Here is a 15,094-nt window from a genome sequence, read left to right as displayed (position 1 = left end):
ACTTTTGTCACCTGTATCTGTCCTTGCCTGCCCATCCTGCTGGCCTGCAGAAAAGCTTTGGTTAGATTGGGGCTGATTTAAGCTATTTTGCATAGGTTAGCATAGCGGGGTGCCAAATGCCAGCCCAAGGCAGTGGAACTAGCGTGTCCGGCACGGCTCTGCAGCCCCGACCCCGCTGCCAGCCAGGCAGCTCCTGCCTGCCAAGTTCTTTCCAACACTTCGAGCGAGCGCAATCAAGGCTAACACATTCCTGAGATAAGGCCGACTAATTAACATACAGCCAATTGCTGCTGCTCTGCTTTCCCATCTCTTTCACTTGTCAGGCTCCGAGTTGTATTGTAATTGGAAATTTTTAGGAACAATGAACTCAGGCAATTAGCCATGGGATGGCAGCTTCCCCTCGGATCCAAAGGGAAAGTAGAGCTAACAGCCAAAAATATGGTCCCAGCATATTCTGCTGCAGGAGCTACGGTGCTGGGCTTGTGGTCCACTGCCGCAGCAGCGGTACTCAGGGGAGTCCTAAATGAAATTTTTAATTATTGTGGGCAGCAATAGAATTGGTTAAAAAATCTTAAATAAAGACCATTCTTCTTATCACGTTTTCCTTATTTCCCTAGGTTTTCCCTATTTTCCTCCCATTTTCCAGCCTGTGTGGTTGAGCACAGAGCACTTTATGAAACACGGGGGGGGAATCGGCATGAGAAATGGTGGCGACATGAGCTGAGCCAAATGGGCAGTGGAAGAAAAATCATCCTTGCAAAAGTGCCAGCATCAGCCCTGGTAGGGAGAGAAGGAGAAAGAGGGTGTTTGAAGGAGGAAAGCATAAAAGCCTCCACAGGAGCGGTACCCGCACAGGAATACTGCCCCAACAGACAGTGTTCGGGAATGTCGGAGGTAATGACTTCTCTGCTTCATTAGCTTCACGTGCATGCTCTGGGTAATGACTGATCATGTTTATGCTGCTGTTTCTACAGTTCTCTCTGTATTTTCCGTTTCTATTCGTTTCTCCCCCCTTGGCTTCCCTTCTGCACCTCTTTCTGCTGTTATCTGTCTTTTCCCTTCCCCATAGGCTGCTCCCTCCCAAGCAGGCAGGTGCAGCTGTGTTCCCCACCGTGCAGCCTTGGCTCCTGCCCCCCGTGCATCCTCCTGCTCATAAACTCACTCAGCCTGCTCTGCCGGCAACATCTGCTTATCCTTCCAGGGAATTCACTTATTAATAACTTTGCTCAGGCCCCAGGTGCATTTTCTGAGGCTGCCCAGCCCCACCAACCACCGTGCCACCCTTTTCTTGTCCCAGCACACTTAACCTCCAGGAATCCAAAGGGTCCTCCCGAGGCACCAGCTTGGGTGGGTGGGGGAAACTTTCTGTGATGAATTCGCTGCAGGCCAAGGCCTTTTGTTTCTATCCCAGAGCTTGTGTGTGGAAAGGACTGGAGAAGCAGGATGAAATGTTGGTTTGCTGTCTCCCCTTTACAACAACGTGGGGGACGGGACTGGGGCAGGAGGAGGCAGGACCTCATGGTGGTGGGAAGTTGCTGAGGATGGTGGGTGCAGAGCAGACAGCACCGGCACAAGGGCATGCACGTTGCTGGTTTGGTTCAGTGCCTGCAATCAATACGAGCTTGCTCAGGGTAGATTTTTTGAGCCTTTGGAACAGTTTATTTGGTTTCTAAAGTGCTCATTTTCTAGAGTAATTTCTCAAGCCTTGTCTGAGCCTCTTGTCATGTCTGCACTAAGTGAGTTTGAGGGCTGTTTTCTAGTCCGCTTTGTCATTTCTATTTTATTGTTTGGTTGGCTCTAAATATACGTTGAAGTGTAATTCTGTTTCGTTTTGCTGACTTGGGCATGAAAAGAAACACGTTGCCATCATCTGGAAAACCCCAAGAGGCATTTGTTTTCTTGGGCAACCTGCTGAGCTTCATGAGGTTTGCCTTTCCTCACCCCAAGCCATTTTCCTCCGATGTCTCTTTCCCTTCGTCAGGCTTGGGCAGTGCCTGGGGATGCAGGGATGTGGGGATGCGCTGTCCTCACAGCCATGCCAGCCCTGCTGTCCTAAGCCCCTCTAAAATCAAGCAGTAAATGAAAGGATAGCCCATGAACACGGGGAAGAGAAGAGAAAGCCTGATCTTTACAGATGACATTTAAGCCTGGAGAAGGCCGATGTATTTTACCCACTGTCACATTATAAAAGGCACTGAATTCATTATACTGTTGAATAAATCATTTTTTAAAAAAAGTATTTATCCAGAGAAGAGCCACCGCTTTCCAGTCAAGAGCTCTTCCTGCTCAGACGAAAGCTTCCAGCGTGGGAGCAAACAATCCGGCTCTCTCCTTGCTGGCAAAGCCCACAGCTGGTGTCTGGATCCCATGCCACCTTTTGCTGGGGACGAGGAGCCGACACTATGCTTGGGGGAGCAATCGAGGGCTGACAATGTGCTGAAGTTCTCGCACTCTTCTGCCACCGACCATCGCAAAGGTTTAAGTTGCTGAGATGGAGCTTGGTACGTCAGGCAGGAAAATAATCAGCTCCCAATTGAAGTGGGGAGATGCATGATATCTTGCAGCTTCTTTCATACACTTCACAGAAACCAATGGTTACACAAATAATACCTGTGGGATGACAACAAGCTATAAATAATTCAGGGCTCTCTGGCACAGAGCTGATATGTGCAGGTTTGAGGAGCGCCTGGGTGCCATGGAATGCGTCAGGTCCTGGGCCTCCCAAAAGAGGCAGGGGCGAACGGTGCCATCTCACTGACCCAGCAGCTCTCTTGGCAATACCCCTGCCATTTTCCTAGCCTTTCCAGACCAGCCCCACTTTCTCCCTTTCACCCACACCCCTGGCCACCGCGGTGCTTATCGGTGATGCCCTTTGCCTGTGGTGCCAGGAGAAGCTGAAGGTTTCCCGTGCACGCTGGGACCACGCAGCTGGCTTGGCAAACCCATCACCCTCCACACAGATTTGTGCGTAAGCTGCTTTGACGTCTTCCTGACCCAAAGGAGTGGCTGGGTTTCTACACCTGAGCTGAGCTGAGCATCTCAAGAGAGCAACTGCCTCCTGCTAGCCACAGGTCCCAGCCGGGCATGTGCAGGGAAATGGCTCTGCCCCAGCAAATTCCACAAGTATTGGAGGTTTTCTGGGAGCCATTGTGCAGTTTCCCATCTACGGATGTAGTGGTTTCAGTTTAACTCTGCATCTAAATATTTTGACAGCCTCTCTTCTTACAGCCTAGCACAGCGTGTCATGTTGTACAGTAACAGTCCTCTCAGCTCCCCGCTGTGGCACACCGGCATGCCACGTGCTCCGTGCCAGCACACCGCACGCTCCCCGCTGCCGATACAGACTGCGCAATGTGGTTGTGACCCCCCCTCGCGGGACAATGCTCCCGGCTCAAACCCCAGGGATGGGGAAGGCGAGGAGGGAGAAAACTGCTCAGCAGCTGGCTGTCTCAAAGCAGGGGACGGCTGGCTCACCAAGGGGGGGGGTCTCAGCCTGTCTCCACCCAAAAGATTCCCACATGCCAGATCCCCCAGCTGCCCCGCTGGCTACCTTAACATTTAGCCCGTGAACACCTTGCTCTCTTAATCAGAGCACGAACAGAAAAGTTGGTGGCAGGACACATAGCTCAATCAACCAGGAGAACAAAAACCTTCTCGTTGCAATTTGGAAATGATTTTATTTCGCAGCCCGTTTCACAGGGAGGAATTGATCTGTCTAATCTCTTATCTGTGACTATGAAATTGTATTTCCCTCTTAATAGGCCTACAAATGTTACAGCTGAATAGTTTGGGAGACACACTGCAAACGGCAGGAATACTAAAAAGGAATGTTAGATTTTGATCACTTTGGGCTGCAGAAACCAGCGCACAGGAATGCCAGGGTCTGCATTGGCTTCATCCCCACTCCCTGGGGACCGGTCTCCGACCCCAGTGCGTGTGCCTGATTCCTGCTCAAATCAGGCTGGGGAGGTCTCTAAGAAGCTGTGTTTAGTTCAGTCATCACAAAGCTGCCCCGTTCCCTCCTTGCTTCATGCCTGCATTGCAAAGGAAGAGGAGGCAGTTGCAGACCCAGCTCTTGCTCCACTAATCCCAGTTTCCCATACTGAAGCCTGGTTTTCCATGCTGGGATGACCACCAAGTGCCTCAGCCATTTAAGCTTCCAGTCGGAGCGACAGCTGCCATCTCCGAGGCAGCGGAGGGGGCTCTCGATACCTTCCTGCTGTCATTGCTGCAGCTTTGCCCTATGCAGCTCCATCACCTGTGCTCTCAACTATTTTGTTTGTAAGTTTGCAGGCATTGGCTCCATGCTTCGATATTTGGGTTGCAAAAATGTGAGCTAACAATGTCCTTTTAACCTACGCTCCCTGCCTCGAGCCTGACAGGGGCTGTCTCACTTGGCAGCATCTCCAGCGTGGCCGTGATGTGTTGATGTGAAGTGCCTCCAGCCCTCTCCATCCCCGCCACTTCCATCACCACAAGTTCCTGGGACCAAACATCCGAGGTGATGCAGAGGTGCAAAATGTTTGCTCCAACTCGGGGATTTGGAACTGCAAGCAGCCATCCCAAACCACTGCTAAATGTTTTAGAACCAGGAAAAAAGTCAGCCTTCCTCCTGCCTTGCTGCTTCTAGAAACCTGCACAAGCAAGGAAAGCAGAGAACCATGCAAGCCTCTGCGATGAAGCTGTTTGATAAATTAATTTAGAGTGGCCAAGGAGACCTTTTCAGGAGGAGATGGATGCTGTGCCATCCCTGCGCATCCCTCGCACCTGCCCAGGCAATCGCGCCCTTTGCAGGACACCGCTCAGCAAAGTCCCTAAGGGGCACTCGTCACTAAACCATCACAGTATTTAAATACGTTGGTTTAATCACTTTATCATCCAAATACAGGTGGATTAATGCAGTCACTTAATACTCTGTTTAAGCAGCTGATTTTTTCAAAAAGCTAAATAATTGAGGGAATTACTATAAAATAAGAAAACTTAACAGTTTATTTACTGCTTGTTGTCAGAGTTGCTGGCCACAAAAAGCCAGTAGATGCATGCCACTGGCGTGGCTCAGTGGTGTGGCAGGGACTAAGGAGATGGCAGGGATGAGGGGACGGCGGTGCTGTGTAGCCCTGGCTGCAGAAAACAAACAAGTGCAAGAAGTGGCATGCCTCTGCCTCCCTCCCACCAAAGTCTTCACAGCAATTACTCCTGCTGGTGTAGCCAAGTCCAGTTACCTAAATGAAACTGAGAAGGTGAGGAAATAATTATAAAAGAAGCTGAGGCACCGTTATTTTCTCTAGATGAAAATATTTCTTTGGTTACAGTGGTATCAATAAATCATTTCGTCCCCTACAGCCCACCTCTCTTCGAGGAGCCCAGCTTTTAATACAAATCTGGCAATCCTGTGCTTCATTTGTCTTGACTGTGCCCATGGCAGCCAAGTCAACTCGGGGAAAAAAAATTTGGATTTTCAGCCCCCCACGCTGGCGTTCGTTTATCTGTGTGCAAAGGCATTTTTGTAACAGGTCTTTATCTTTCTTCTGTGAGAAGAGGCAGCTCCCTCATGCCATGTGGTAGCAAGAGATGCATCCTTACCGAGTTTTGCTACACCGACTCGGTGCAGGCAGTCAAGCCATACCTGACCCAGCGCGGAGGCTGTGGGGAAGCAAGGCGTGATGCCTTGTGTGTGTTTCAATCACTTGCACCCCTGTTCTTGTTGCACATGTCTGCAGGGGAACTGTGGCTGGCTGTTTGCAAAGGATCTATCGCCTTGTGCGCTGGAGACACCCTGCTTGCTGCAAAATGTGACCGGGAGCAACGGCAGCAGGGCGCTTGGTGCTGTCACCTGGCTAACAGCCCCGCTTCCTCAGCACACAGGAACCGCAGCCACTGCCAAGCAATGGGGTCACACCGTTCCGATTGGCAGGGAATGGGACAACGAGCTGGAGAGCCACGTGCTGTAGAGGGAAACCCCTTGTACCCTCTTCCCAAGCAGCAAGAAGAAGGGGCTACAGAAAGAGGTTTCTTGGTGGGTGCCTGCCCAGGGTATGGGCTTCGTGGCCCTGGTGAGTGGATACTGGAGCCAAGGGGCCAGTGCTTGGTCTCCCCAAAACACAGCTGTGGAGTGGGAAGGGTCTCCCAGGGCCATGAGTGGGTCCCCTGCCTGGATCGCTGCAGCCAGGACTGAGCAGGCAAGCATGAAAATACCTCTGTCGTGGGAAGAAACGAGCTTCAGCTCCTCGTGTTTTAATACGGGAAATGTCACCTGCTTCTCCAGCTCCTCGCATAAACAGAGAATTTATCTGTCAGCAAGCTAAACCAATATAAGTTGAATAATATTTGTTGATTAATGTAGTTGATGAATTTCATATTTTCTTTAAAATATTTGCTGCATATTTCTGTAAATTATTCATCTGGTTTATAAGGCAAAGCAAATATTTGTGAATAGATATGAATTATGTGATTTATAAAAATGAAATATTCATGAGTCATTTTCATTATTCACCTCGTCCTGGAATTGCTACATAAATCTGATCAAGCAAATAGATTTGGTGAAGCTCAGCCCGAACTTAGATATCGTGGAGCTCGCTGGCTCCTGCACAGCAAACCAGAGCGGGTTTGGACCAAACGTTTGAATCGTGTGCCCGACTGCTGCTGCTCGGGCTGCTGTCCCATGGCTTTGCAGGGAGGCAGGGAAGGACGTGACGGCTGCGCCCGCAGCGTGCTCTACAGCACCTGCTTTGTGCCGAAATCGGCTTTAACCTGAATTTCAGCAGAGGCAAGGACAAGAAGAGGAGGCTTATGTTTTCGTTCCCTGACAAGGACGCTGGCGCTGCCAGAAGGTCGTGCAGCACCGTGGGGAAGGGTGCCAGGGAGAGGTGTTTCGACTCAGAGGGACGACAGCAGGAACGACAGCTGTACAAAATGAGTGAAGAACTGGACAAAAAGCCTTGCCGTTGGATGGCTCTGAACCCGGTGCTTGCAGATGCCTTTTGCCAGCCTTCAGCAGGATGGGGCTCAGTGTGGGTGCACAGCCATGAGACGTCTCCCCGGCTTCCCACACATCCCTCCTCACCTGCCCGTTGTGCTCCTGCCCGCTGCTGGGCTGCTCGGGCTCTTGTGTCGATGGATGCTGAGCCTCAGGGGGGAAGGTTTTGCCCTCCACTCACTCCCACCGACTGCCAGGCTGCTCTCCCACATGCCTCCTCCAGAACGTTGTCTTTGCCCCCTGCCTTTTCGTTAAAAGCTATTTATTTTACAAAGGGCTGGCTAAAGGCATTGCCCAAAGCGCTGAACAGAGAGAGCAGCAAGAGAAGCAGCTCATGAAGGACGTGCTTGAGCAAGGGGCATTTATCTCAGCCTCTGCTTTCCAAAAAGCACCTTGGCATCGTGAAACAAGGGCAAGTATGGAAAACGCTGATGGCTGAGCCATAACTCCAAGGGAGAGTCCTCAGGACGGCAGGGGACAGCAGGACCCCCAGCCACAGCTGCCTCGCAGAGACAGGGTGAGTCCGGGAATGAATCTGGTGCCAGCCTTGGTGTTAAAAGTAAAAATAATCTAATGTTAAAAACTCAGTTAAGCAGATGCTTAACTTTTAGGATGTGAGTAATGCCTCCGACTACACTGGGACTGTGGGTCTGCTTAAAGTTATGCACACGCTAAGTGCTGCTTGGACTGGTGCCACCCGGCACTCACTGCTGCTCAGTAATGAACTCAGCTTTTTCAGAAGCTGCAAAATGAGCACTCAAAAATTCAGCTTTGGGGACCTTCCTATTTTCCAAAGTGTTACAGTGCTTTCTTTTTAAATAGCGAGCTGCCATTTAGGAAATAGACTGTTCCACAGGTAGCATTATACATCTCCTGCCACTGAGGTGTTTTGCTTGACACTGCACGGGAACGTCATAAAAACCATGTGCTTAGTCAAGTGGAATTGCTGTCTCTATTATCCTGGTCAGAGAAAATCGTCTGTCTTCATCCCGCCTCTTATCCGTCAGGAAGGGGCTGGCAGCTCAGCACTGTTACTGCGCATCTTGGATCTGCAGCCAGAGCCCATCAAGCTGAATTAAATGGAAACTCTTTGTGGATGCAGAACCCGAGGCCGTGGCTCCTCTCTGCGTGTTGGAGAGGTCGGATCGGCCCACAGGATTATTTAAATCTGCGAGAGGGAGGATGGGCAGTGCGGACCCCCCGCAGCCCTCACCCATGCTCCTGCTTGGAGGACACGGCCATGGAGGCCAGAGGCGGCAGGGTGGGCTGCTATTTTAGTGGCATCTCAGAAAAAATGGAATGTTCCCGCAGTGGCTGTGGGTAGCAATTGCTCCTCACCCTTGTGTGTGGTAGGGGAAGCCAAGGGACCAAATCCCCCAGGCAAAGAGTGGGCACATGGGGACTCCCCAGCACTGGGGACCCCCAGGCACTGGGCAACCCCGGCAGGGGGGGCGGTGGTCACAATGAGAAGGGACAGAGGAGCTTTGGATCCCAGGCAGCTCCTTCCACGCTGCTGGCTACTGGCGTGCTTCTTTGCAGCCCCTCTCCCAGAGGTCCCATTTCTGCCTGCCAGGCAGAGGCAGTGATGTTTTATTCTAGCTGAGGCAGCTCCTGAGTTGTTGCACTAAACTCTGGACTTGTTCAACTGTGGGATGGCATTTTTCCCCTTGCCGGCTCTGCAATAGCCACAGAGAAGCCATTTATCAGCACCATGTGTGCATCCAATCTCCGGGGCTCTCTGCTTCGCCTCCCATTATCGGCCGCCTCTGCGGCACTTAATGAAGCAGCTATTCTGAGGTGATAGCCTAATGAATTTGAAAAGTTTTTGACCCTTTTATTGCAACGTATCAAATATCAAATATCAAATATCTGGAAAATAGTTCTAATGTTGCACAGACCATTATGAGCCAATGTATTTATTCTAGGTATTCTGCTCTGAGATGTTTCACAGAGCTTTGGGACAGCAGCTAGCAAACTGGAGTAGTGGGAAATTCAGCAGGTCGGGTTTTTCCTTGGAGAGATGTCTCTATTTAATGGTCTCTTCCTCTCTCCCATGCCTACTAAGCATGTCACTGCATTGTGAGGCTGGAGGTTAAAGCAGACTCATGGTCACCACAGGCAGAGCCAGCACTGGCTTTGCTGCCGTGAGGAGGCCGGCTGTCCCATGGCACCGCTGGCACTGAGACGCTGCCTGCCCAGCTGGTCCTTTCCAAAGGGCTCCCTCCAAAGCAGAAAAGAATACTGTCTCACTGGCGGTGGGCCCAAAGGGCAAGCAGAAGTCACCTGCGGGTGCCTTCCCCCCTTAGAACACAGGCTGCAATGTTGAGGGGTAAGACCAGGGTCAGGTGGCGCTAAGCCGTAGCAGCTTTGCAGGTCTTGCACAGGCGCGCTTCATGCCAGCACTGTTGGCATCTCCAGTCCCTGGGAGGGCAGGTCTGCACTGGCAGCGGGGCACTGAGAAACAAAGCCTCTTTCTCCAGAATATCAGTGTTTCCATAAATACGCCTTTCCCATCAGAGAGCACGGCAGGCTGCTAAGCTGCTTAATAGCCACCAGCTGCCGATGCAGGCGATGCGGCAGTGCCGACAGCCGGAGAGGCAGCTAGCTGGCAGCAGCATCTCCGACAGCGAGCTAGGCTCACCAGCAGCATCTCCCCGGGCAGCATCCCCACGCAGGGTCTGGCCATGCCTGGCTCTGTTTCTAAGCCCCTTCAAAGCCTTTGCTGCAGCTGCCTTGCTGTGAAGAATGCCTTCCCACAAAACTAGCCCGCTGTTGGGAAGCCCTCCTCTGAATGAGCGTGTTCCTGCAGGGTTTGGGGCACCAACAACCAGAGTGCAAAGAACCAACAACAAGAGTGCAAAAAGCCCCAGGAAAACGCTCTTGCTGAAAACGGAGCAGATCCTCCTGTATCTGTGCATCTGGCCTGTGTGCTCGCAGCGTGCTGGGCAAGGGCTGGACCACGCGGTGCCCACATCCCACTGCACCCCCATCATCCCTCTGGCTCCCGCGCCCAGCTGGGAGTGCCCCACGGGCACCTCTCCCTCTTGCGGCACGCACAGCTCCCAGAGCCCAGCTTTCGGGAGATGCAAAGCCGACCTTTACAGGTGGGTTAAAACCCCATGGGTTTTCCCAAAGCAGGAGAGGGGGGATGCTGGGAGGCCATAGCAGGGCTGCTGAAGGAGGGAACTGAGCTGGAAACCCCCAGGCACCAGCCAGCCAGTGGCTGGGAGAAGTTTCCATGCTTTGGCTCAGCTCTGTAACAATACATGGATTTAGTAGTGGAAAGAAATTGCACCCTTGGGTTAGCACAGCTAGAAACACACCTGCCAATATCAGCCCATGTTTGTTTGGGTTTTTTTCCTCCTGGCTCTATACAGTCTCAAGAAAATGAAGCACAGCATGCAGGTGAGGGATCTGAGCTTGGACAGCAAACTTTGTAACTGGTTTGGATAATACAGAATTTTACACAAGGAAGTCAAGAGTTTGGGGACTTCGAGACAACTGAAGCTTTCAAGGGCAAAGGCAGTAAATCATCCCTCGTTCGCAGCCCTGCTCCAGAGAGACTCCAGCTGCGGCTGAAGTGCATTGCTGCTTCGGGGTCAGGGGATGCTCATTGAATTACTGCTGGCATGTCTCAATAAATACAGGATCCCAGCTTCCCATCGGCACACCGTGCAGTCCCCTCTCCTGGGCTCATGCAGCTGGGGAAAATCCCAGCCGCTTTCCGGGGTGCCGCTGGCTCCCTCCAGGCACCCGGCAGGCAGGCAGGGGAGTGCAGCTGTCACAGCCTCCCGTTTTGGGAATGTCTCTTTTCAGGTTTTGTCTTCTCCCCCATCCGCTTTGCCAAAGGACTTTGCTCCTTAGTCATTTATTTTTAGAAAAAAAAAACAAGATAAAAATCTTTAGTCCTCCAAGGAATATTAAATGCTGCTACTTTGGAGCATACAGGGCTGATAATTATATTTTTTGCAGCTGATGGACTTGGAAACCGCTTTTAACCCTGACAAGGAAGGGAGAGGCGTGCCATCTCCCAGGTAAAGCGGGGACATGTCTTCAAGCACTGGGAAAATGCTTACATTCTCCACAACAGCAGGAATCCTGTAACAAGGGCTGAGCATGGGGAAATTCCAGCCCCAGATCAGCCCTCTGGGGAGCCCTCCCCTCCACAGACATCTCCCAAAGCCTCCTGCACGCTTCTCACACGGGACACTTTGTTTGTCAGCACCAGGAAACAAACGCAGCCAAAGCCATCGTTAGCTTGTGGCAATATCGGCTATAATTTTAAGGTCCGTTAAATATGATTTAAATATTTTTTTACTCATTAGCAATAATTTAGAATTATTTTCTCTTTTTTCGGAAACTTCAACTATGATTGTAATGGCTTTGTAATTTTGGGCTCTATCATTAAAATTAATGATATCCTAATGCTCTATGTGCACTAGAAAAGTCTGATCAGTTTTTTTCCCCTTTATATATCATTACTAATAGAACATTTTAATGGCTGTAATTTCCAGCCCTGTAGATGGAAACCTAAAAATAGGAAGAAAGCCTATTTCATCACGCCATGCCAGCCCCTAAATAATTCAATTACATAGACCAGAATATCTGAAGCTGGGTGTGTTCCCAGCTGCAGATAACCAAAAGTACTTGATACCACTCTTAGAGAAGCACTGGCTATTACAAGGTCTCACCTTTTTTATATATCCTGCAAAATATCTTGTCTCCTCACTGAAACCACCCCCCAAATCCCCCTTGCTGTGTCTTCCCTGCAAGCAAAGTCTGCCTCTCCCAGTTCTGCTCTGCCGTGGGGAAGGGCGAGAGCATCACCACAACCAAAGCCTAAAGCTTCCCTAAAACCCTGCTAAGCACCCGGTTTATTACTCCCCACGGTCTTTCTCCTGCTATAGGTACTTCTAAAGCCTTTCATCATCCTACATACTCCTACGCACAGCTAACTCATTTCACATCTTTACCTTGCGGAGTTTATCAGACGTATTTCTGCTATTTATTGGTTTATGCTTTGCCTCCACCAGCAAGAGTTGACGATTAAATTCTTACTGAGGTTTTGTTGGGGTTTTTTTTCTTTTTCTTTTTTTTTCTCTTTTTGTGCCTAAGGCAGTGAGAGATCATTCTCATGTGCCCAGATACGGGTCTGATATCTCCCCTGGGTGGCTGAACCCAAACAATGGGTGGGAGGAGAAGGATGTCGTGGGTCAGTTTCCAGTCGACCCTTTTTCTCTTGACAGTAACACATCATTTTGCTCCAGATCTGCCGTGTCACCACCGGTGTCTTGCAAGCAGAGCAGAGGTTGGCACCGAACCTGCCAACTGCACCTGCTGGCAGTTGCGCATCCCACCATCCTCACCTACACCGCAGCTCTGTGGGCATCACGCTGGCACCCAGCAGAGAGCACTGCCAGGGGAAAAAAAAGTCCAGGAATTACTGACAGAGGAAAGAAAAGCAACTTTTATATGTCTTTATTAACAGTTCATAAGTGAAACATAGACACAAAGGATGCAGCTGGGCCCACAGCAGCAACATCGCAGGGGCAGCATTGCAGCTCCAGCCGCTCAGCCCCAGCCACTGGAGATACTGGACTGGTTGCAGTTAGGTGTGATGCAAAAGGCCAATATAATTAACGTGGGCACGGCCCATGCCTCAAGAGCGTCACCAGAAAGCCCCCGGTGCCTTGGGCAGCTGGCTGCGCTTCGCCTCTTTCACCATCACTTTTCTCATGCCTCTCACTGCCCAAGTTTGCAGACCCACCCCCAGGGCAGCCCCCACCTGTGCTCCACATTTGCAAGGGTTTTCATTTGGCTCCAAGCAAACAAGTTAGGGGCATATTGTCCACTGCTTATTAAACACAACAGTGAGATTTTTCTCCTTTCTTTTTCTTTACTTCTCTAGGTTTGCATCGCCTGTGTTCCTGGTGCAGCCATGTGAGCAAGCCCCTGGCCAGGGAAGGCTATGCCAAGACCGAGGTTAGATGCTCACTTTTATGTTGAATATTTGTTTTACAATAATTACCTGGTCTGAGCTGTTCTGTGGTCCCCCCAGGCACCGTGCCCCGAACACCACCACGTACCACTGCACAGGGAGAGACAGCCAGCTTCTGGAGGCAGGCAGGGCAGTGCTGAGACCTGCTCTGCTGTGCTGGCAAACTGGCAGAGGGATGTCAAAGATAATTATTTAGTAGAATGGACCCAGCTCCCCCCCAAAACCCAGCAGGCTGCAGAAGTTAACTCCTCGCTGCAGTTGCAGGCATGTAGGCACGGTCAGCCTTGTAATGTGTACTGGCAATGAAGAAACACCTTTTTGTCTCTGCTGAAGGTCTCCTCAGGCTCGACCATCACTTACTGCCTCATAAGGAGAACTTTTATGTTTGGGCATTTCTTTTCCCGGGGTATTATTAATGCTTGGGAGAAAAAGCCAAAGCAACAGAGAAAATTAGTGCAGCCACAAGTTAGTGGGCTGGAAGCAGGAATGAGTGCTGGAGCATCACTGGTCTGTGCCACCGGAGCTCAGGAACGGGATGTGCCTGCAAATGCCACATGCTGGGAGAGAGCACATTAACCCCCAGCCCGCTGTTAGAGCACGGCTCTTCCCTCCTCCATTAGGCAGGTGAGACTAGCAGGGGTGAAGCCTCACCTGAGAAATGAGCATGGAGGAACAAACCGGAGACAATTAGGGAAATGTCAGCAATTGCGAAACTAGAGATGAAAACCCTCCGCGTGTGGCTCAGCGCGAGGCAGCCGCAGCGAGGAGCAGAGCTGAGCCCAGACCGAGTGATGTTACACTGCTGGACATGTGTGCGAGCCCTGTACCATGTTTCCAAGGCTGTTTCCAACTCAAACCTCGCACCTTCCTAGGCTGTTGGATTTGCCACCCGCTTCCCACAGGGACCCATGGGCACAGCTTGGCCACAGCATTTCTCACATGCTCAGGGTCCCTTGCAGACCTGCAGCAGCAGCGGCAGGAGAACCTGCATCACCTGTGCTGCCTGCAGGGCCACAGCATCCCCAGATCAGCCCTTCCCAGCTGGTAAAGAAAGCTACAGCCAACTTATACAATGTGCTGTGGATGCATCTCAGAGGGCTGTTAAATCGATTTGACTGTTCTCAGGTAGCCATATCAGAAGGAAAAGTGGCTTCACCAAGAGAGAAAAATCAAGGCACGTTAGGGAAAAATGCATTTATTTTCAGGTGGGATGCAAGCAAGGGCAGCTGGTGGTGGCCTCAGCCTGACAGTATTGCATCGGGTCTCCAAACTGACATTTACCACAGGACAAGGCATTTAACATAGGTTAATGAGAGGAGCTAATACTGGCCAGCTGTTAGCCACGTGTTCAGGAAAGAAAACCCTTGTATTCCACCTCTTCTGTGAGTTCCCAGCATGGCAATGCCATAGAGCCAGTCCATGTTTCGGTTTGCCTTTTATGTTAAAGTTTGGGTGCTAAAGGGAATAAGTTATCACCCAAAGAGCAGCACCCCCAGCAGCGAGCTGTAGAATATACGTGAGTTCCAAAGTGGCAAGAGCACGCTGAGTAAAACAAGGTGCTGTTCCTTCCAAGATGCTGATTTACAGCGCATCAGCCCAGACCCTGCTGACACTTTCCCTGCAAAAGGAAGTGATTTTCTGCTTCCAGCAGTCCACTGAAACATGGTGCAAAGAATTTTAGCTGTGTTATTCTGTATTTTGATTATTCTGCACAAGTGGTTTGCCCACATTCCTCAACGATTCAGGATGTGTTTCGCTGTAAAGCGCAGCCAGCCCTGCCCTGAAGCAGGCAGGCACAGGCAGAGGGGGTGCAGGCACCCAGCTGCTCAGGAGGGGGATGTCATCTGATTGCCCCTTGGAGGCAAGAAGCAAAGTCAGTAAGCAGAAGGCTTTCCATGCTCTGCAACAGATCAGAAAACCACAATATCTAAACATTTGGACTTGCTGTTCCCAATGTATCACTGCCTTAATAGATAATTAATGCGTTAAAGGTACAGCTTTTAAAGGCACAGCTCCCTAAAACCACCAAGGTTGCCTCCTTTCATCATCTGAACGACACAGGTTTAAAAATGTGGCATTCTGGCTGTTGAAGAGGAAGGATTTCTTCTGTATGACACTCA

At 50.7% G+C, this 15,094-nt stretch overlaps 1 long non-coding RNA gene across 1 annotated transcript in view; it reads left to right on the top strand.

Annotated features, from left to right (window-relative positions):
* Positions 1–7,765, top strand: part of LOC114012304 (uncharacterized) — a 28,101-nt gene extending 20,336 nt beyond the window's left edge. The window contains exon 7 of the long non-coding RNA XR_008746637.1: positions 618–7,765. This is a non-coding gene — a long non-coding RNA (uncharacterized LOC114012304). The remainder of the gene's footprint in view (positions 1–617) is intronic.
* The last annotated feature ends 7,329 nt before the right edge of the window (positions 7,766–15,094 follow it).

The sequence above is a fragment of the Falco peregrinus genome, chromosome 3 (genome assembly GCF_023634155.1).
Source record: "Falco peregrinus isolate bFalPer1 chromosome 3, bFalPer1.pri, whole genome shotgun sequence".
NCBI lineage: Eukaryota > Metazoa > Chordata > Aves > Falconiformes > Falconidae > Falco > Falco peregrinus.
Note: the sequence above shows the minus strand (reverse complement) of the source record. Positions and strands in the feature narration are given on the sequence as shown.